The sequence below is a fragment of the Aulostomus chinensis genome, chromosome 7 (assembly GCF_037954235.1).
Source record: "Aulostomus chinensis isolate RoL2024-O1b breed Wild chromosome 7, RoL_Achi_v1.0, whole genome shotgun sequence".
Lineage (NCBI taxonomy): Eukaryota > Metazoa > Chordata > Actinopteri > Syngnathiformes > Aulostomidae > Aulostomus > Aulostomus chinensis.
In genome coordinates, this window is record NC_141326.1 from 28562837 (window position 1) to 28585982 (window position 23146).

The following is a 23146-nucleotide window of genomic DNA, read 5'->3' on the forward strand; positions in this document are numbered from 1 at the left end:
TGGCATGTGGTCTGACAAGTTTTGCCAGGTTGCAAACGTTGTGTCTCACCGAGCCTAAATCACGCTCAGGCTACCTGGAGACAATGATGAAAACACGCCGTTGTGGATACGATGTCCGATCCATTTGTTATCCCCGCGGTCGGCGTGTGTTGGAAAGCCTGTCATTTGTTGCCGAGCGGAGCTGCAACTCATGAGCGGCAGTGTAACAGTAGATGTTTTCCTACCCTTTACTTTGTCTGCAGCTGGGAGCTAAAAAGCCTGCTTTTGTTTTCTGAACAAAGGCTCAAGGTCTGATCGTGAAAAAGGAACAGAAATGCTTTCCTGCCTCTGGACTGATAACAATTTAGCTTCTGTTTTGGTTCAGAGCTCAGCAGGTTTCTGTCTGAGTTCTGTGTCGGGGACATGGGGGGGGGGGGGGGGGGGTCTGGATGGTTTTGGCTTCAGATGGAAACTTTGGACCTAAAAAGATGTCTAATTAGAAGATCAAACATTTAATTGTACTTCATTATCATCCCATGGTAGGACAGTAAAGGTGGCGGGTTTAATCACCCAGGGGTCTGAAACAGGATGGCAGGGGTTGGCCAGAAAATGAGAAAAAAATGTGTGTGTGTGAGTGTGTGTGTGTGTGTGTTATATTTGTATTTATGTAAATGTAAAAATATGTACATATGTATGTTTATATTTATGTGTACATGAAGACATATGTATGTCATGCTCGATACATATGTAAGTATATATTTTTATGTATACATACATATGTATGTATACATATGTATACATGGTATACATCTGTATATATACTTATGTATATATGTGTACACATATGTTTGTATATGTATACATATGTATTTATATATGTACATAAATGTATATATTACATATGTTTATGTGTTTGTATAGATGTGTATTTATGTATGTGTATATGTACACATTGATGTGTATTTATATACGTTATGTATAGATGTGTGTATATGTACTCTTTGATGTGCATTTATTTTTATTCTATGTTCAACATCTATATGCTCCCACTGGCCCAGGTCAGTAGCACCAGAACATCTCCTACCACTCGTATGCTGATGACACACAACTTTATATTACAGTGTCGCCATGCGATCACAGTCCACTGCATCCCCTGAGTGACTGAATCCTACAGGTCAGTCAGTGGATGGGCCAGAATTTTCTCCAGCTCAATGCAGAAAAGACAGAAGTCATTGTGTTTGGTCCCAAAAACGCAAGGCTTGAGGTCAGGAGCCAACTCGACTCAATGACACTACAAACCACCGACCAAGCTAGAAACCTTGGTGTTGTTATGGACCAGACCTGAATTTTAAGAGCCACATAAAAACGGTCACTAAATCAGCCTCTTATCATCTCAAAAACATTGCACGAATCAAAGGATTTCTCTCTCAACAAGACATGGAAAAACTCGTCCATGTATTTATTCTTAGTAGGCTAGATTATTGTAACGGTGTCTTCACAGGTCTCAGTAAAAATCAATCAAGCACCTGCAGCTCATCCAGATGCTGCTGCCAGAGTCCTGACCAACAGTAAGAGAGTGGACCACATGACACCTGTCCTTAAACCACTGCACTGGCTCCCTGTGTGTCAAAGGATTGAGTTCAAAATCCTGTTCCTGGTCTATAAGTCACTGAATGGTCTTGGGCCTAAATACATGTCAGAGCTGCTGGCTGGGTAAGAAGCATCCAGACCCCTCAGGTCATCAGGGACAGGTCTACTCAGCGTCCCCAGGGTCAGAACCAAGCAGGGTGAAGCTGCTTTCAGCTTCTGTGGTCCACACCTGTGGAACAACCTGAACCTCTGAGGGGGGCACAAACTGTCAGCTCATTGAAATCAGGGCTGAAAACACTGCTGTTTACTGCAGCCTTCTTCTGGTATTGATCTGGTGTTGATGGATTGATTTAATATTGATTTGTCTGCTGTCGAATTGATCTTAAACTGTTTTATTGATTTTAAATGATTTTTGAATGTTTTAATTCGCGTTTTCGATTTTTAACTGATTCTAACTTTCAATTCTCTCTTTACCTCTGTAAAGCACTATGAATTACCCTGCGGATGAATGGTGCTATACAGAGAAGTTTGCCTCGCCTCGCCTTATGTGTATATGTACACACTGATGTGTATTTATATACATTATGTATAGATGTGTATGTATATGTACACATTGATGTGTATTTATATACATTATGTATAGATGTGCATGTATATGTACACGTTGATGGGTATTTATATACATTATGTATAGATGTGTATGTATATGTACACACTGATGTCTATTTATATACATTATGTATAGATGTGTATGTATATGTACACACTGATGTGTATTTATATACATTATGTATAGATGTGTATGTATATGTACACATTGATGTGTATTTATATACATTATGTATAGATGTGTATGTATATGTACACATTGATGTGTATTTATATACATTATGTATAGATGTACATGTACACACTGATGTGTATTTATATACATTATGTATAGATGTGTATTTATATACATTATGTATAGATGTGTATGTACGTGTACACACTGATGTGTATTTAGATACATTATGTATAGATGTGTATGTACATGTACACACTGATGTGTATTTAGATACATTATGTATAGATGTGTATGTACATGTACACACTGATGTGTATTTATATACATTATGTATAGATGTGTATGTACATGTACACATTGATGTGTATTTATATACATTATGTATAGATGTGTATGTACATGTACACACTGATGTGTATTTAGATACATTATGTATAGATGTGTATGTACATGTACACACTGATGTGTATTTATATACATGTATGTATAGATGTGTATGTACATGTACACACTGATGTGTATTTATATACATTATGTATAGATGTGTACTACCCACCATGTGATGTTGCCATGAATACAAAAACACACCCGTTCATCCTGAGTTCCTGAAATCTGAGCTGAGAACAAAGTGTTGAGGACTGAAGATTCTAACTTTCTGATGTTTAGAGGCTGCTGGCTTCGTTGCATTTCCTGCAGTACCTACATCTCACCAGAGGAGGCAACATAAAGTGATACATCGCCCATGAAGTCAGCTCGTACATTCAGTTCTACTAGTTTGTGTGAGCTGGTCAAGGTAACACCAAACCAGAGATGAAGCAGTGTTACTCTTTATTTTTACTTTGGTGGTTCAAGAAGAGGAACAACTCAGAAACCAAGACAAGAGAGGGAAGTCACTTCAAAATAAAACATATAGAAAATAGGAATATCCAGACCTAAGATGATCACATGATGTTATGGTTTCAGAGTCCAGGGCAGTCAAGGCAGAGACGATCTCAGGTGCTCCAGCGCTCCCAAGTACCGAATATGGAAACATGGAAAATACTGAAGCTGCTCCCCTCAGATTCAAGCTGTGCAGAAATGTGATGGGCGACAAACCGCTGGGCCAAATCTCATCAGAGGACTCAGCAGAAAGCGATAAACGCCAGGCTTCGTGGAGCCACGTGCTCCTGCAGGTGTTTGAGCCTCGAGCAGCACGACCGCACGTTTGATGACTTGAGGAGTGTTTGACTCGCAGAAGCTTTCAATCATTCAGTCCTGACCTGCATCCCATTGCCACGCTAACGAAGCAGCTCTCGCTGCTGTGAGCTCCTCCTCTGGGGTTTTTGGTTGTTTTGTATTTGCAGTAACACATCATGGCTGCTCTTGTCACATTCAGACGTGTTTCCAGTCGCTCTGCAGTCCAACACAGACATTATGGACTTGTTTGTGGTTTGACGTCCGATGAAACAAACCGAAGTCACACTGGCAAGACGTGAAAAGCAAATCGGTCGCGTTACTGCCACACTGGCGCAGCATTCGCCGCCATCTTGGGCTGAAGAACAAATACGCAGTAACTTGATGAGGCTGCTGTTGGTCGTCTTTTTCCGGATGTTAATCTGAACCGCTTCTACGTTCGGTCCAAAATGGAGGCGGTGCTGTTTTTAGGAAAAAGCACCAGATTATGTCATGTGTGGATGAGAAACAATATTTACCGTTGGCTCACCAGAGACCAGCATCGCCAAAGTCGAGACAAAAGCAAATACTTTTCTCCGCGACGGCCTTTCAGAGCCTCGGCGGCTCGGTCGGTCTGCCCGTGGCGGTGGGGAGTGAATCAGAGCAGCAATCAGGACGTGTGTTTTGGCAGATATCAGGTTAATTACACCACACAGATGTGTGTTATGCAAAGTGTTTCTGCTAATGAGTTTAATTGTTTGCTGAGTAGTAAAGGCAGGAGAGGAAACGCTTTCCGTGATTATGATGTAATTCTCCGCGTGTGTCAAGACTGAGAGGATGTTAATTCACTGGTTACTGACATCATTTAATCTCCTCTACAGCAGAGGAGTCAATGATGGCCGAAACACCAAACAGTTGTCGACAGGTCGGAGGTCATTTTGTGACGGCCCCTGCTGTCATAGTAATCGTTTCTCTTTCCTGAAGAGGAAGTGATGATGTCGGTTGGCCAGAATTTCCTGCCTGGTCTGGAGTGCCTTGGTCCAGCGCTCCTCAAGAGAGATGAACGCCGCGAATGGCAGGGCTCTCTCGCCCCCCTCCTCCTCCTCTGTGGCAACTCGTAACGTACTTAAAAAGCCCTTTCATCCCAAGAGCCGCGCAGGGGCTGACGCCACAGACGCGGGCTGACGCCACAGACGCGGGCTGACGCCACAGACGCGGGCTGACGCCACAGATGCGGGCTGCTCCTGATGTCTGCTGCAACCACGGCGTCGTGTTGGCTGTTTTTCACCTGCTGCTCATCTGCTTCCGTGCTGGTATTCGCTGAAGTGGGAGACAGATTTGTTCCTCTCTGCGCCAGAGAGATGTTCGTGTCAGTGGTGCCACTGCTGGTTTTACCTCACGCTGCCCAAGTTCTCACGTGATCTTGTAATTATCGCGTGAACTTTTGGTTTCACGGATACAGCTGCTCATGGCGCTGCGCTTTTGTAACACTCCTGGTGAAAGAGAAACACTCACTCATCCCAGTCTCACTCAGATAACTTTCTATGTGCTCAGGCTGCATCAGGTGACTGAGCGTGTCATCAGAACGCGTTTTTGAAGTAATTCTGAATGTACAGGTTGTTTTCTATGTAGTTAAATCTCATTCTTTACAACAGTGTTATGGACTGTACTCGTTTACGCGATGGTCCCGTCAGTTTTACAGCCTCCCTGAAACTCCTCAGGGTTTGGTTTACCCGTCGGGCTCCGAACGCCGTCTCTCAGGTGCAGCGGCGATGATGTGAGAACAAAAATCAGTCCAGCAGGATCCTGAGACGCCATGGCTGGAAACCACTTTACTGCTCTTCCCGTGGCTCCTCGTCTGTCTCTCGCTGCCGAGTTCGGACAGCCGAGTGATTTCCAGGCGCTTTACAAAGCAGGCCTATGGGTCCATCAGAGTGGCAGCCATGGCGACCACATGTTTGTACTTATATCTCTACATAAATGGCAGGAGGTGCTCGCCTCAAGCTGCACAGCAGATCTGGGACGGGCCGAGCAGTTCCAAAGAAATTAAGACAAATATTGAACTGACTGAAGTGAGTCACTGAGCTCCTGAGACAGCAGCCTGTTTTAGCACCTCAAACCTGCAACGTTACAACGAGTCCTGTTTTAAAAGGTCTTGCTCAATCATTCAATCAGCCGGGGACTATTTTTGTCCTCCTGTAACTCCAGTCGGAGTGCTACGACTTGGGTTTAGATCCTGAAACTGTACTTGTTCGGCTTTTTTGCGGCAGTTATTCTGTGAAAACGTTCCCGTCAACATCTCTTCAGTGAATTCTTACCACTTCAAGAGGCTGACTGACTTTCTGCCATAGGAAATCCGGTGTTTTAGCCCGAAACATATTCAGATATTCATCCTCGTTCTGCCACCATCACCCTCTCACGGCTCAAGTCTTTGTTGATGAGGAGATAAGAAATATGTTTGAAATACACTGTTGGTATTTATCATATCTCGCTTCCGTCCGTCTCGTCAGTAATCATGAAATCTTTGATTTCTATCAGAAATAAGAGCGGCTCTCAGTCAGACAGATCTCCTGCAGCTGTCATCAAGAGCCCCCGATGAGACCAGCACCGACCAGAAATAGATAATTGCCTTGTTTGAAAGAAAAAAAATAGAACGGATCATCTTATCATCAATAGAAATGCAAATCTTTACAGGCAGAGTGGCACAGATGGACAAGGTCGAATACAAACCGCTTTTTTTTCCCATGGTTGTCAGAGCTCATGCAGCGCAAATGGTTTCCTGCTGAAAGTCCATTAAAAACATTAAAATATTCATTCCATTAAAAACACACGCTTACGTATTTAAAGTTTTGATTTGTAAAGAAAATGAATCAAGCGTAATTCTCTTTTTTTTGTTTCCCTGCGTTTTATTTGTGGACATTCTCTTGTACTTTTATGGTGATTTTTTTTTTCATTATTTCCTTTTGTTGCTTGTTTCCTCACGTGTCAGTCACTTCCTGTTTTATTCTGAAATAACATCGCACACATGCACACACACACACACACACACACACACAGCAAACTCAACTTCAACTTCGTAAATCAGAGGTTCGAGCCGGGAGAGCCGTAACACCCAGCTGACCGCTTTCCTGTGGGAACAGAGGGGAAAAAAGGTCATGCTAGCTTGTTGATCACCTCTGAGTAGGACGTCCGACCTCCGGGTGGCTCCAGCTGAAATTTCCAACTTGGAACTTAGAAATTCCGACATCTGAGTTGAGCTGGGTTGCGTTTCCTGAGACAGAGGAGAGTCGAGTCAATTTTATTTGTTTGGCGCCAAATCCCAACCAAAGTTCCCTCCAAGTAGAGCAGGTCCAGCACCTCCCTCCTTCAATGAACCCCCACCCAACAATCCTCCATCAGCAAGCACATCCTGCAACAGCAGCCACCAGAACCTTCCTTTACCAGGCAGGAAGGTGGAGCAGATCCAGGATCAGTGGGGACGGAGGGAGAGCAGGACAGAGACAAAGACAGAGAATGGAGGAAGACAGAGAGACAGAAGGAAAGAGAGAGAGACTGATGGACAGAGACAAAGACAGAGAATGGAGGAAGACAGAGACACAGAAGGAAAGAGAGGGACAGAGATAAAGAGAGAGAAAGGAGGAGAGACTGATGGACAGAGACAAAGACAGAGAATGGAGGGAGACAGAGAGACCGAAGGAAAGAGAGAGAGACTGATGGACAGAGACAAAGACAGAGAATGGAGGAAGACAGAGACACAGAAGGAAAGAGAGGGACAGAGATAAAGAGAGAGAAAGGAGGAGAGACTGATGGACAGAGACAAAGACAGAGAATGGAGGAGGACAGAGAGACAAGGCAGCCCGGTGGAGCAGTGGTCCTCACTGTGGCCCCCCAGCAAGAACGTTCGGGGTTTGAGCCCTGGCTGGAGCACGGGGTCTTTCATTAACAGGCCCTAAGCCCCGTTTACAGAGACCCAGGAAATGAGCCCCCAGTGACAGAAGCAGCTACCGATCACAATCCAGCAGCACACGGAACGTAGACCATGAGAACCTGGAGCGGGAGGACGAGAGGCGAGCCGCTACAGGGAGCGATCGCACCTTTGTGACTCTCTGCTTCATGCTCTGGTCTTATTGTGTGAACGAGTCGTTTTACTCAGAGAAGGTGAACACACGAGGCTGCAGAATGAGACTTTTAGGTTTTTTGTTTTTGTGAGAACAGGAAAGGAAAACTAGGACTCTGTCAGAACCTGGAGCAGCAGCTCGTTACCTGAGCTTTTCAAGGATCAATGAAAAAGCCACTCAGACGGAGGAAGACAACACGGTCCTGGTAATTGTTGGACGCATCCAACAGGTTCTCCCTTAAGCAGCCTAAGAGCTTTCTTTTAATGGGCTTTTGGAGTCCTGAACCCGTGACCCGTGGCGTGATGGGGTGAACTGTGGAGGTGGACTTAAACGTTCTGTTGAAAAGCAGACCAGGTTGAGCTGACGACCCCCGGGTTGTCTTTGCATTCAGAAACAGATTCATTAAGGTTTTACAAAAGCTCTTTACCTTTGTTTTCCTAGTTATCTGCAACACCTCCAGCTGCCACTATTAGCTCCACCTTCAATACCCCCCCCCCCCCCCCCCCGCAGGGATTCAAACTGATGTTCTCTCACGACTTCCCCCTCTCGATCTTGATTTGAGTGCTGTTTATTTTGTGTGTGCCAGTTTCCTGCATTTGACTTTGGTGTAAATGCTATCACAGCCTTGAAGCGGTCAACACAATCACGCCTCAGTGTGCAACTCACAATTGCACTGTTTGAGCAACGCATTCTGCACATGCCGTTCAAATGTCAGTCACTGTTCCGTCCCCTGTTGACGAACAGCAGCCATGAACTCACCACAAGGACATCTAATCTCTCCCTCCACACTTTCGGCTCACGCATTCCGCAGATTCCTCCAACCTTAAAAGCCTCGGAATGATTCAACTCTGACCGTCTTCTCGGCTAAATATTACCTCGTCTGGTTACTGTATCGTCATCTGCTGCTGCCGCCGGCATTCCCAGGTTCATGGAGAGTGTTGTCGTTCTGGTGCGGCGTGGATTTCTACTGTGTGTTCTGATCGCAGGAATTCGCCACAGAACAACTTCCACCCTCATCCGTCCGTCAGTCTGTCTCAAAATCTTGCAGAGACATAAGAGCCCAGCCTTGTGACACTTCAGGGACTTTAGCTGGAACTGTTAGAGACGGCGTCACCGTCAACACTGACTTTAATAATGTGATATAATCATGTGAGGCAATATGAAATAATGTGAAGTCATCAGATTCATTTCAAAGTCTAGCAACAGAAAAACTGTCCCAAAGCGTCTCACGCGGGGCAGAGAAGACATGGATGCTTCTGTTTGGAGAGTTTTCCTGTATTTGAAAGACCAAATACTCCTTTTTTCGGGTGAAGTATTGCTTCCATTGAGAGGCCGTTCCTGTAAATGTCCACACCGGCTCATGACCGCTCCAGACCCTGCGGAGGACAGCCACCTCCTGTGGTCCTCCTCAGCGTCAGAGCGTTTATGGCTCTTTGAGGAGCTCATTCCTTCCTTCCTGGGGCGACTCGGCTCATCCCTTACAAACGGAGAAGAATCCCTGAATGAGCTGTGAGTGTTTTCAAGTGTTTACACACACACACACACACACCCCCTGGGCCACCTTACACTTGTGACTGATAAATCGATTTTCAGAAGCTTACGTAAGCCGAGCCTTCGCTACAACGCCAATACCCATAAAAAACCGCAGGGGTGCCCGCCATTTAAATAAAATTTCTGAGGAGGCAATGAATATGTTTGACCTTTTGCGAGGCGAGGAGTTAAGGCCTGCTTTCTGTGCTCTCCAGGGCATTCATCTTATCTCAGAGTCACATAATGGCCTATTGACCGCAGCACATCTCTGTCCTGTGGCTGCGACTGCTGATGTGTCTCTCTGAGCGGATGCTTTGCTGGAGCTCCACACCAAACTCCTGGGGTGAGAGAGTTTATCTCCAGCACCTGTGCTAAAAACACATATTCATGACGGAGGAGGATGAAGCAGTTTAGCATTCTGTGCTACCGTCACTGGATTTTATGGTGGGGCACAGCTTACTTAGTGTCACTTAACATTTGGAAAATGAAATAACAGTTAGCCGAACCCAAAACCTAAAATGGCTGTAACCTCAGAGTTCCTACAGCATGGAGCTGGATACAAAGCTAACACCGCTACAGAGCTACCACCGCTCGCTAACCCAGCAGCGCTAACGTCCAGGCTAGCTCCATCGGCTCTGCTCAGGAAGCTCCACTGACAGTTTCTGCTGCTCCCTCGGGTGTCGGACGAGGTTGTTTCAATGGAAACTGGGGATATTGATGAAAATTTCTCTCCAAGTACACAGGAACTTTGGTCTGTCCTGTTTTTCTTTTTGCTGATTGTCTGCCAGCAGGTTGATGCAAACTGGTTGATAGCACTGAGCGTTGGCTGAAAACATCGATATTTCTGATGGTGAACTTAATTCTCCCCGTGTTAATGGATGAATCCCTGACAACCCCGAGCCATTGTGGCTTGCTGACATAAACATGATGGATGAATCCGGTCCGTCCACGTGATTGTTTTACCACAGCGTCACTGATGAATAATGATTCATCGCTGCCGTTGGAGGATCTGGCCGGTCGTTTGTGGATCTCATGTTGAATCTTAATGGGCTACTTTCTGCTGTCCTGCGTCCGTGCAGAGGAGACCCCTCTGGAGACCGGCACCGCAGCTGAGGCCCGGCGGCCTGGCACGGATCTGTGCATGTGAATAGAGATGAGCCGTGGATATTCTTCCCTTTATGAAACACCGGTGTTAAAGGAGAACCCGTAGCCACACTATCACACCCGATCTGGTGAAAAACACCTCAGCTATCGTCTGAGAGCGGCCAACTTCCCTGATATGATCTCTCTCTAATAATCTCTGGCCCGGTTCTTCATGTTACTGCTCCTAATCTCCTCTGTCGAAGCTCCCTTGAAACAAAGTGCAAACATTTATGAGTTTACCTTTGAGAGGTAGTGATAAGCCGGGCTGGAGGTCTGTCCTGGGACCAGGGACCAGGAACCAGGGACACCCTGAATTCCTCCAGCCAGTAACAAGCTGGACGCTGCACGTGCTCAGTCTGCTCCTCCTCATGCTGGCAACAACCAGTAAATCTCAGAGACGTTTACCATCAGAGTTGTTGTTCTGAATTTACATAAACTAACTCGTCTATCAGATGTACTTTTGGAGCTGATGGGAGTGTCTTTTGGAATCTCTTTGACGACGACGATGGGGCGACTCCAGGTTGCATTCAGGGTCACCTGCTGGCTGCGTGTGCCGTTCAGACTTGGCCGCTGTATGAGTCTGAGTTAAGTTTTGAAGTGCAGGGGTTAAAAAATGTCCTTAATTCCACAATAATCCATATGTGCATGGTGGCGTGACTCATCCAATCAATTTATTGGGATATTTTTATTAAAATGACTTTTTTTCTGTTTCACGTAGTTTGAAAGAGCATTTTCATAACTTTGATAAAATAGTTGCTGGGACAAACTGGGGGAAGTGATTGAAGTGTCCCGGTCTCCCCGACAGAGGCAGCTGAGGTCTGTAAAATGAACTTCCTGTGTCGTTCTTTTACTGTGTGGCAGTCAGCAATGAACTGAACCTCCTCAAAAAGATTTCCTCTCAAACAACAACTGATGTTATGGCTGCGAGGCTCAGCTCCAACTGCTGGGACAAATCAAATCTCGCGATTCCACGGAAACTTTCCTCTCACTGGACGCCTTGAAGCCATTATTAGTTGTAAGAAAAACGACACCCGGCTGGTCATAATTGTCATGTTGCAGCTTTAAAATGGAATTTGTGTACATCAGTTCTCAAACTTGTAGACTAGAGGTGTAGAACCCCATCTGCTCTCATCCCACCAGATTAATCCCTAACTGAGCCGCTCCCTTCACTCCAGGAACATTCTCTAGCTTGCGCAACTCTTTTGTGCGCCGCTTCATGAAAATGCCCGTAAGCGCCCAACTGAACCTGATCCTTGAGAGGCATCGTGTTCTGCAACCCGAGAGGCAGCGGATGTGAGCTAAAAGTTGCAAAACTCCATCTTTGCTCAACGAAATATGAATCGTAGACAAAAGACGGTGAGGAGAAATCCTTCACTTCCTGCGGCGGCCTGTTAGCATCCGTACAGGACTGTGAGGCGATACTCTGACACGACCACAACACATGCAGGGAGTGTCTCAGCGATAAAAGCAGTGATAGACAAAAATAGATGTTCTCAAAGGAACAACAAGTCCTCTTACCTGATGACGAGACGGATCATTTGTCACGGCAGGTTTTGTGCCTTGAAGCTGTACTTCACCCAAAAAGGCTGTATTTTCCCTGCCCAATACACATAAATAGATGCCTTGAGCTCACGAAAATGTTGATTTTTTCACTCCTGCGTCACTTTTCTGTGACTCCAGGATGCCATGTTTATTTAGCTGGAGGCTAATGGAGACCGACGGCTAACAATCACAACAGAACAACTGAAAATCTGTCCTAAAATGACCATTTGCAAACTCGTCCAGAATGATTTCTCCAGCCACGTACACTCAGCTTGAAGCTGATGTTGACGCACAGCTAACAGAAGCTTCCTGAACGAAAACCAAACTGCAACAGTTCCAGTTCAACGCCGACGAGCGCGACAGGTTTGTGTCAACTTCATGTACCAGTTGAAGCGTTATAGTTTGTTTTTAGCTGAAGTTGCTATTGTTAGCTGTGAGCCACCATTAGCTTCAAGCTAAAATATACATCGCTGGCTCCCTCGGCACTTTGGACTCAAAAGAAGTCACGCAGGACGGAAAACATGTTTTCGTGAGCTCAAGACACCTGGAATACTTGGAACGTTCTGGGTGAACTATCGCTTCAACAAGTCAGTATTGATAAATTCAGAATCTGACCAGCGTGCTGCAGCCAACAAGGGAAACGTCAACATTGTACATCTGAACAATATTCCATACATCCTCCATCTAACGTCTCATTTAATACATCTTCATCACCTCCATCACTCCAGCTCTTTTCACTCATCCCTCATTTCCTCCCTCTCTTTGTTCATCTGGGCTGAAGATCCGCGAAGGAGCCGCTCATCCGAAAACTGTACATCGATGAGTCATCGTAATCTAGTTTGCTGTACATCGCAGACACGAGCGTGAAAACTCAATTCTGCAAACGGAACAGAAGTGAAACAAGACGACGGAAAGGGACTCAGCCGAACACGCCGCATCATGAATAATCCTCTCTGGCATTTCTTCGATCTTTTGCCTCAGATAATCATTTTCACACTCCACTCTTGTCTGCTTGCGCTGCTGGAAATCTAGAAATCTGGAAAATGTTGTTGTTGTTGTGGTCAATGTGATAAAAGAAGTCTTTCTGAGCCAGAACGCCACATTGGTCAAAGATTGACTGACATCCAAATCTGGCCGCTGTTCATGTGTTCCGCCAAACTGGCGCCAGCTAGGAACATGGAACTGTACCCTTAGAACCCACGTAAACCCGGGACTGAAGTCAATCTTTACAAAGGAGAACCAAGTATTTTGGGTGGTGCGCTAGCTTACGCAGGCACGTGCACGCCTGGCACCTGTTCGCAGGTGCCGCTACGTTATTCAAACCGGCAAATCCAACAGTGCAAAGTCAAGCCGCCATCGCCATGGCGATGAAAACAATGTGTGTCCTGAGAGACGAGACAGGTCGACGGGGCTGTCGAGTTTGACGCCGATGGAAGTCCTACTGGTTCACGATTTGACAAGAAGACAGTAAGGCTTTGCAAGTTGATTGACAGGTGGTTCATCCAATCACCTGCCAAGGATTTTATTTAGAGTATCTGCTCTTTCCCCGACAGTTTCTAGGGGCGACTGGTTCCATGACACCAAGCATCTCTGGCCATCCTGCGTCAGGACCAAGGTGTTACTGGTTATTGCTATTTAGAGTAAAACCGAGCGATGGGAGGAGAGAAACGGGACTCAGAAGCCTTTTCTCTGAGCCTTTATTACTTTGACTCGAGTACATGCGGTGAAGGAGTACTTCTACTTTTGCCACCGGTGATGACGGCAGTCATTTATAGACTAATTCTGACACGGTTCCTGCGTGTGTATGAAATGTCACAATGTAACTGGCGGCCTCAGCAGAGGTGAGACTTTCACACGTTTAACAAGGCAACAGGAAGAGGTGTGTATGGAGGAACTGGTTGTCACTCCCAGGAATGATGTCACACCTTCTGTATCTCATCTCATTACCTCACCGTCCAGCGTTGTTAATAAAATCCCCGTCCACGGGGCGAAGTCTCGAGGTGTTCAGGGGGATTCAGCAGGTAGACGAGCGGAGGAGGAGCGGCTCTGCTCAGCCTCCAAAAAACCTCCGTGGAACCTCTGGCCCAGATCTGTTTTGAAAGGACCGGTGCAGAGGAGCCTCACAAAAAAAGAAGTGGCCGCTGGAAACTTGCCTCCACTTCTGCACGGCTGGTGTGTTTCCATTCCTGTAAAACATTCAGGCCTCGCTGCCACTCTCTCTTCTCGCTAAGTGTTTGGTGTGAAATGCATTCGTCTGCCTGGTTTGCTTCCACACTCTAAGTGCATCCCATCATGATGCCTGCGCGCTGCCATCTTCCATCTTCGCTGATGAAAAAAAAAAAAAAAAAAAAGGTGAAAAACAGAGGCGCTCGGTCCCACCTGCTGCCCCCCATCATTGTCTGGGAAGTGGTTTTAAAGCCACTTGTGTGACACTCAGGGAAATATCTCTGAGAGGAATGCGGCTTCCGGCTCCCCGAGATGGAGATGAAACGCAGGATGAAGTCTGCACCCATGATTCCTTTTATTTGACAGGGGTTTTATTTTTTTATTTTGCAGCTCTGCAGAAAATCCCAGATCTTTTCTCTGAGCGCTCGTGCGCTGTTTGAACTCGATTATGAATTAAATCCTCAAACAAAGCCGGGACGCGTCGTGAGGGTGCAGGACGGCGTCGGCCTGCGGGCTGACGTTCACGTCGGTTTTGATGAGGAAACAATGCAGGAAGTGTCTGATTCATGGTTTTGGTCAAAAGCACAATGTTTTCGTGTTTTTTCAGTTTGACCAAAATGTAAATGTCCCTCTGCTTGAACTTATGGATGAACTGAGGGGAGCCATAAAAACCCAGGACTGTGCATTCCTACGCCTCATTGCTCTTTTTCTTTGGAGCTTTTTGTTCTTTTTGATTCTCAATGAAATATTCGTTATCCTAACAGGTGCATCTGCTTTGCTTTCCATTTCAATTTCTTTCTTAAATGCACACACACACACACACACACACACACACACACACACACACACACACACACACACCCTCCACTACTTATTTCAGTGAAAACTGAGCCGGTGGTTTTTGCACAAAAGGACACAAGGATGCGTTTTTAAACCAGTCCAGATAAATTCATCTAAAACTGGACTTCCTGCTCCGCTGATATTTTAGATGTCAGTGTTCCTCCTTCGATGTCGACGAGCCTCCAGCAAATGAAAGCCACAGTTTTGGAAGGATGTCACCCGTGCCCACGTCACCTCAGAGTACTTTTACACCAATTACTCTGAACCTCACCGCGGTTGTGATCACACACGCAGCAGGCAGCTGTGTGAGCCACAGGTACAGGCACTGAGGTTCGTGTGCAGCTCTGTCGAAACCAGAGAAGGAAAAAAACAAACACACAAACAAAAAAGAACCTTTTCGGTGCCATGTCAGAATTTTTTCCTCGCAGCAGTGCCCCTCTGTCACCAGCAGGTGGCGAGACGATGATCAGTGATTTCCAATCAAGTCAAAACCTCCACGGAGACGCTTCTCGACAGCGGGTGACACTTCTGATTCTGAAACCGCAGACGTTGTTGTGCGACTTCAAGGACTTGATTGTGCTTGAGGCTCTTAACCTGCTGGGTGATGTCACAGCTCTGCAGTGGCCTTCCACACACGCGTTTTATCAATGTAAACCTATTCCAAACAGACTAATAACGCCTCTGAACATTCATATGTGTTTCACAGAACGTTTCAAACGCATTTCCTCGAATTCGATAAGACATCAGCTGTGTTTGGATGTGCCTGTGTCGAGGAGCAGGCCTGTATATTTACGACTGTGCTGCCATCTAGTGGACTTCTGCAGACTCACCACTTTTCACTCTTCAACCATGTCCAGCTCCACCTGGCAGGAGGCGACCTGCCACTTACACCAGGCAGTCTCATTGCACAGGTCAGCCAACAGAAATCAGTGAGTCTGAGCAGAACTTCGTCGACGTAGAATTCTTTTCTCATCAGATTCCAGCCTGAATGGGGAAACTCACCGCCTGGTTTGATGTCACATCGCACCTGGTTTGAGATCCTTTTCATCATCAGTGCTTTGATGAGCTGTCGCTGGAAAAGCAGTTTCCACACAAAGCTGAGAACTTTCAGATCAACTTCAAGCGCTCAGCAACTCGGCCCGAAGTTTAGTTTCCAGTGGCACCAACCTGCAACTACACACTGGTGTGCAGTTACTGCAACTAAACACACACACACACACACACACACACACACACATACACACACACTCCAGTCCCGTCATCACATCCGGTGAAATCATCAGTCACACCAACGTTTTCTGCTCAAGTCAGAAGCTCACGGCTCCCTGCGCTCCCTCGGACATTAACGACACATGTATGAACTACCTGGAGATGAAAGCCAAACACAGACCTGTCAGGTAAATGGGTCACTCGGGGGGGGGGGGGCAGTGGGACCTGTCCCTCCCTGTCAGCCTCCCTGTGGTGGGGTCGTTCATCCCCGTGGAGGCTCAGTGAACCGTCTCTGTGGTCCGGTCCTGCAGGTCCCTGCACAAGCAAGCCATCAATCCTTGATCATTATTGGACACATCATCTGTCTTCCTCCATTGTCTGTCTTTGTCTCTGTCCCGCTCTCCATCGGCTCTTTCCCCCCGCTGATCCTGGATCTGCTCCATGTTCCTGCCTGTTAAAGGAAGGTTTGGTGGCTGCTGTTGCATCATGAGATAACTTTTGCTGTGAATTGGTGCTATACAAATAAAACAGACTCGACTTGACTTGACCAGCAGTGATGAGTCATCTGTTCCCGGGCAGACTCATGACTGAAGTATTAGGGAGAAAGACACAACTTCTCTCCTTTGGAGTTCCACCCTGCTGGGCCTCTGAGTCCGGCTTCAGGCTGAGACTCACCCAAGCTGGGTCCTCCGTCACCTCTGGGCCACCTGGGGCCTTTAATCCAGGGACCAGTGTGGGTGATTCACTGACATCTAGTGGTGAGTTTGTAGACTGCAACCACTCATCTCCTCAAATATTGGCTCCTTAAACTTCTCACAACTGGAAATTGTGTTTTTATTGGCCGATTTCCACCCGTGTCAGCGTCATCGTTCGAAAGGGGTTCTGTGTCATCCGACGATTCATCACTGCAGCAGCTGTCACAGGAACATGATGGCGTTCTACTGACAGATGACTCAGCCTGGGTGTGTGAGTCCATTTGTCTCCTTGAGAGCCAGTTTGAGTCCCAGATCTTGGGAGTGACTTTTTGGAAAGTGAGGACATTTTGGCTCATTCTGGTGTGGACAAAATATCTGGAGATGGGAGGTAAATATCCGCTTTTGGGAGCAAACCTGCTCGTCAGCTCAGCACTTCCTGGATGAGTTTCTCACACAAAGTCTAATAGCAGGGCTTGAAAGGAACACGTCAGCTTCTGGGGACGTACAGACATCGTCCCCAGAACTAGACAAGGAAACAGACACTCTCATCTCCTCTGTGCTGCTCTCTGGGAGCTGAGACCTGCAGAGACCACCTGACTGCTAGTTAGCTTAGCACAATAAATGCTGCTAAAACATAACGCCACTGAGTCAGCGCAGCGGAGTGAAGGCCGTCTATCTTCTCGGTCGGAAGTTTTCAAAGAAACGGACATTTTCTTTAAAATAGTTTTGAAACTGGTGTTTACGGTCGCTGCCGTAGCCGCCAAAGTAATAAGAAGCTGCTGTTTCCTCTGGGAGCCGAACACGATGTTGCGATGAACCCGCTATTCTTTTACCTTTGCAGTTTAAAGGAACACACCACCTTTTTGGAGGAATACACATATTGTCCATCGTTTTTGGAGCCAGAGACACCTCTCTCTTCTCTTCGGGGAGCGTGAAGCTCCAGACCCCTGCCAGACGGCTGACTGCTTGTTAGCTTAGCTTTAGCAGAGCAGGATGGGAGGCAGTGGGAACAGTTCTGGGTATGAATCCGGACAAGAGAACTGCGTCTCATCATTGTTGACAGTTGATTTTTACAGGACATTCACAATGCTACTCCTGTAATGAGACGGAGGCAGTACGCTCCCACACCCCATCGCTAGCATTCGCTGCAGCTAAGCTAACAAGCAGTCAGACCTCCAGCAGGATGTGTGTGTGTGTGTGTGTGTGGGGGGGGGGGGGTCAAGAGCTTCCTACTACACGCTAGGGCTGTAATCTCTCAGGTTGCGTCCGAATTGCCAAGTGGCAACCTACGTCCTACTGCTACGACCTACCGCTACAGCCCACTTCTACAACCTAAACATGGCGGCACCATTCAGACACCCTAGAAGATTGGTGGTGAAGCACGACCTCTGCTGGCAGAGCACAGATACCGCAATTAGATAGACAGCACCAACGAAAGCCCCACCTGCTGGCCAGACTGTCGTACTGCACTCCACTCTGAGCACCTTTCACTCATTCTCTATTTTTAAGCACATGAACGCACCTTTAGTCATCAACAACGACTGTAAATGTCGGTGTTCATCAGAATGGGAGACTGTTGGTGGCGCAAACTTGGCTTGCAGGTCCACAAGTTTTTAGGGGACGAAGAAGAAGTCCGCGGTGCATTGTGGGCCATAGGTAGCTCCCTAGGATGCACCTGGGCGTGTTTAGGCTGGAATTTAGGTTGCGAAGTAGGTCGCTACTCGCGCCAGTTGTGGTTTCGGTCGATTTATTAGTCGATGCGTTCTGGTTCGACCAAAATTCTGATTGGTCGATTTTTTTGCCACGTTAATTTCATCAGGAGGAAAGCACCAAGTGCTAATTAGGGGTGTTTTCAAATCGCCCCTCTTTCACAGATAACAATCTATCTTTGAACACCCCTCTTGTTTTGCTATTTTGGACTCGCCCGACCCGCCAGAGACAGACAGACTGAAGAGGACTCGAAGGCCCACGTCTGGTGGTTCGATGAACGTGTACTTAATGTCGACGGTTTCATTCCAAGTCAGTCCTCGTCCACCACGTCAAAGACGTCTGCAGCGTGGCAGCACTTCATGAAAACAGAGAATGGAAAAAAAGTCGAATGCAAAGTTCTCCAGCACCAGTTTTCATGTCACAGCTCCACCACAAACACGACGCGTCACCTGGAAACGGTGAGCTCACGTGTCCACCTCAGGTCGCCCCGTCGGTTCTGAGTGTATGAACGCATCAGAATTGACATTTCAATGTTTTAGTCCAATAATTGTTTTTGTTTTAATTGTAAGAATTCTTACCGTGGACTTGCCTTTTGTGTTTGAGAGTAAAGTTTCAAGTTAAAAGTCCATTTGTGTCTCAGCGGCGATGCCGCGCTCCTGTGTCCAGTCTGGCTCTGTCAGGACCAACGATGGCGTCGCTCAGTTGTTCTAACCTGACACAAACAATTGTCTCAATGTTCCTCAGCAGGTTGTGTGCTGGTAGTTGACACAGTAGAGTTTTCATAGATAAAATTAGTCGATTTTTATTCGAAATTTGAGGGCTTCAGTCGACCAAGGATTTCTTTGGTGGACTGCAGCCCTACCACAGGGGACGGAAGGGTCTCCGTCTGCTCGAAGGGCAGCAACAGTGATGGACAGTGTGAGTGTTTCCCAAAATGTTGACACGCTCTTCTCATGTCTCCTTCTCTTTGGTAGAGGAAACGCGGGTGTGCCGTCACGTCCGCCTCAGCCGGAGAAGCAAACCGCTCCAATGAGCACGCGATAAGAGAACGAGGGGAGGAGGGAAGTGGTGCAAAAGTGAGCACACAGTTTGACAGATGAGTGCTTCACGTTAAAAAAATGAGGCAGTCACTAATTTAATGACACTTCACCGATGAGTGTCAGCCCACCCTCGTGTCCTACGGGGGAATGACATCAGCGATTAGGTAACCCTGCACTAGATTCCCCATTGGTCACGGTGGATTGGACTACACTCACCGGGGACCCAACCTGCAGGCTTCTCACAGTAACACGGCTGGTGCGTGACCTGCGTGAACCACGCGAGTGTACACACGCACGTGAATACGGCCGTGTCCGTACAGACGACAGACGCGCTGCACACTCGTCCCCCTCCCTGCCATCCCTGGTAACCGGACACCTGCTCCCGCCGGCCCTGACTGACAGGCACCGGCGGCGAGTCCAGACCCGGTCCCAGCTCCTCCTAATTGGATTTGCGAGGCATCCTGCCGCAGGCCTCTAATAGCCTCTTGTAAGCCGCCCCGGGCCACTTGTGCATGACTTTCTCCCCGCGCTGAGATTAAGGGACCTCCTGAAAGGCATTTTTGGCTGCAGACCCTGATTCCTCCCAGCCATTAGACGCTTGTAGATTTTCAGAGACTTTGGCAACAATGTCAGAACAACAGGACGTACGCTGGAACAACAAAACAGGCCCGAGAGCTGCGCCGTCACCCAGTGGAGCTTCGCAGTTTGGGGTTTGTGCTACATTGATTGCACGGGACGTTCCCGCTACCGGCTGTCAAACTCACTCTGGCAAATGTGAGCATTTAAACTAAAGAAGAAGAAGTTGTCTCCCCGCGCCATCGTCGCGTCACAATTCTGCTGTTGTTAGCCATCAGCTAACCTTCAGAAAAAAGACAATTCTGTCCCACGACAGGGTTATGTGTTAAGTCACGGTGTGGGCTGTACCCCCCCTCCCCCCGGTGGAGCGTGATGGTACTGCAGCTGGCCCAGAAGAACTTTTACAAAATACAATCAAAACTCAATATCCAATTTTCTAATCCGATTTGAAATTACAGTCAAATATTTATGTTGAAAAATATGTTGATATTTTTCGTGGAAGCCAATAAAGGCTGAACTTGCACCAAGTGTTCCAATACAGATATTTAATGAGCGGGATCGCGATGAGACGGTATCTCGTTGTCACGAGAGGATGGAGCCGTGACCTCCAGACAACTGCCAGTGTCACCAGGGAGCGTCACATGAAGTCAGAGGGAAGTCTAAAGACACAAACCGCTGGAAAATTAGGAAGGAAGGAGACAAAGTTTGAGTCTGACTGCTTTGTGCTCAAGTGAAGACGCGGCTCGGAGGCCTGGTGATCCGACACACCAGCCTCCACCGCTGCTCTCCTGTTTATTCTTTCTTGTTGCAGAAATGACTTTTTGTTTTTCTTCTACCCTCCTGGTTGTCCGTATGCAACCGCCAGCCTGCCGACCTCTTCAGAAATGATTCATCAGCATGAGAATATTGCACAGGGGCCAAAGGGGGGGGGGGGGGGGGGGGGGCTCTTGAGAAATAGGTTTGCTCTGAGAGAGAGAACAGGATGGAGCGGTGGTGATCCGGTCGATTCATTCCAGAGAAGAAGAAGTAGGACATCGGCGCTGAGTGATTCAAATAACAACAGCGGGCCGACAGCAAGTGTAGATCTCTGCTGTGGAACGTATGTGACCGCCAACTCCATTTTTCATCTCGCTGCCGCAAGAACGTTTGATCTAGCTGTGTGAGTGTGTGTGTGTGTGTGTGTGTGTGTACCAGGTATTCCTCATGTTGTGGGGACTCAAAAAAAGAGAGTCCATATGATGTAAATCATTTAAATTCATGGTAAAAATCTGCTGAAGGTTTTTGGTTGAAAGCGATTCTTGTAAACGGCTTCCTTGAATTCACAATGAGTTGTTGTTGTTGTTGTTGTTGTTGTTTACCCTCCTGCTCGACTTCTTGGTGACTCCAGAAGGAAGAAACAAGCAGCCAAGTGTATTTAGCTTGAAGCTAACTGCTAAAAACTTTGGTTTCCGTGGCTTCCTCAGGTGTAACCCTGGTCCTCTTTAACCCACAGGCACTTCGACCAGAGCTAAAAACAACACCTGTGGCGGCGCCAGCGCGAAGACGTGACAAAGACTCGTCAAAGGTCACGGGTTTACGGTCCATCGTGAAGTCAAGGTTGGGAAAGCAGGTCAAGTTAAATCGCAAGGAAATGATCGGAAGTGATTGTCAAGTCCTCTGAAGTGATGGAAACGCCTGTGTGTGTGTGTGTGTTTGAGGCACACACACACACACACACACACACATTCTGTCCTCCCCCACACGAGGTTGTGCGGGAAGTCGGGAGGCAGGGGAGGTAAGCTCTTATATTAATGGCTGCGGTTAACCTGGGAGGGTCAAACCCATCAGAGCTGTTGACGGATCTGGGCTGCAGGAGCTCTCACTCTCTCTATCACACACACACACACACACTTGTTCACATGTGTTGCACACTCATCCGTCTCTGGTTGTCTTGTCGCAGCGGGATGATCCCCACCCTGCTGAGAGATGGGGATGACGAGGAGGGGAGGGCGGGGGGGCCTGGAAGCAGGACGACAGAGAGGAGCAGCGAGGACGTTCAGGCGCACGCGTGATTACCAGGAGGAGGAAACCGAATCCCTCGATGAGCAGTGACTCCGGAGTCAATGGAGGTCCAAGTGCAGCCAACCTAAGTTCTCCGTGAATCCGTGATGGCGCTGCGAGCGAACAAGGGAACCTGTGGAACACGTTTACAAGCCAGGACGAGTTTGATTTTGGTGGTTAATAAAGACAAAAAACAAAGATCTGAACGTTGCTTGTTGTTGCCTTTCAAATGAAGTCAAACTGGTTTCCCCTGGACGAGGCCAGAACCTGTGGAAGTCTGCGGCTGGACTGTGGACTGTCCCGGGACGTTCACTCTTCATCATTTCCTGTCCTGGTGGCGGTAACATTTGTTGTTGAAGCTCAGGAATCATCACTGCACGTGAACACATGAATACTAGAGCAGCTGCATCGCCCGAAACCTGTCTTTTACCCTTCGAGTGCGAACAAATGCGTGAATTTCCCTCCTGCTGAAGACGGCGTTTGTAAGTCGACGTTTTGGGGCATTTGTTGTTGTTGTAGCTGTTGTTAGCTGCCACATTAGCTTCCAGCTAAATATGGTAAGCTGGCTCTGAAGCAGGAGTGGAAAATGTCCTCTCTGGACACTCAAGAGTGCTTGCAAGGTTAAAAAAAAAAAGGTTTGGGTGAAGTTTTGAAATGCTCTTCAGAAACTGAATAAATCTGATGGACATCTGTCCTGCTGAGTAGACGTGAAATTGAATGTACAAGTACACATAAATACTACGGTGTCATGCACCGAAGCCCCATTTTGCCTGGGTACAACACAGGGAACACATCCGTCATCGTTTCCATGGACCTCCAGGATCAAAGCTGGCGTGTTATGATGAGTGGCGATAAAGAACTCGGAGCTGCAGTTTTGAATGGCAGCAACCAGGAAGTAGAGCAGAGGAAACAAGCTTGTTTTCAGACCAGCGCATCTGATACATGTTACAGTCCTAATTAAAACAAGCCCAGCGCTGCTAAAGACAGGGCTTCCCTGAGACGCTGTCCAGCGCCGACGCTGATCTCAGG

General features: G+C 47.3%; 1 long non-coding RNA gene across 1 annotated transcript; it reads left to right on the top strand.

The window, feature by feature from the left end:
- The first annotated feature begins 18567 nt into the window (after positions 1–18567).
- On the top strand, positions 18568–22612 carry LOC147259372 (uncharacterized). Its single transcript, XR_015116859.1, has 3 exons — positions 18568–18919; positions 21570–21851; positions 22017–22612. It is a non-coding gene; the product is annotated as an uncharacterized LOC147259372 (long non-coding RNA).
- Positions 22613–23146: the final 534 nt, after the last annotated feature.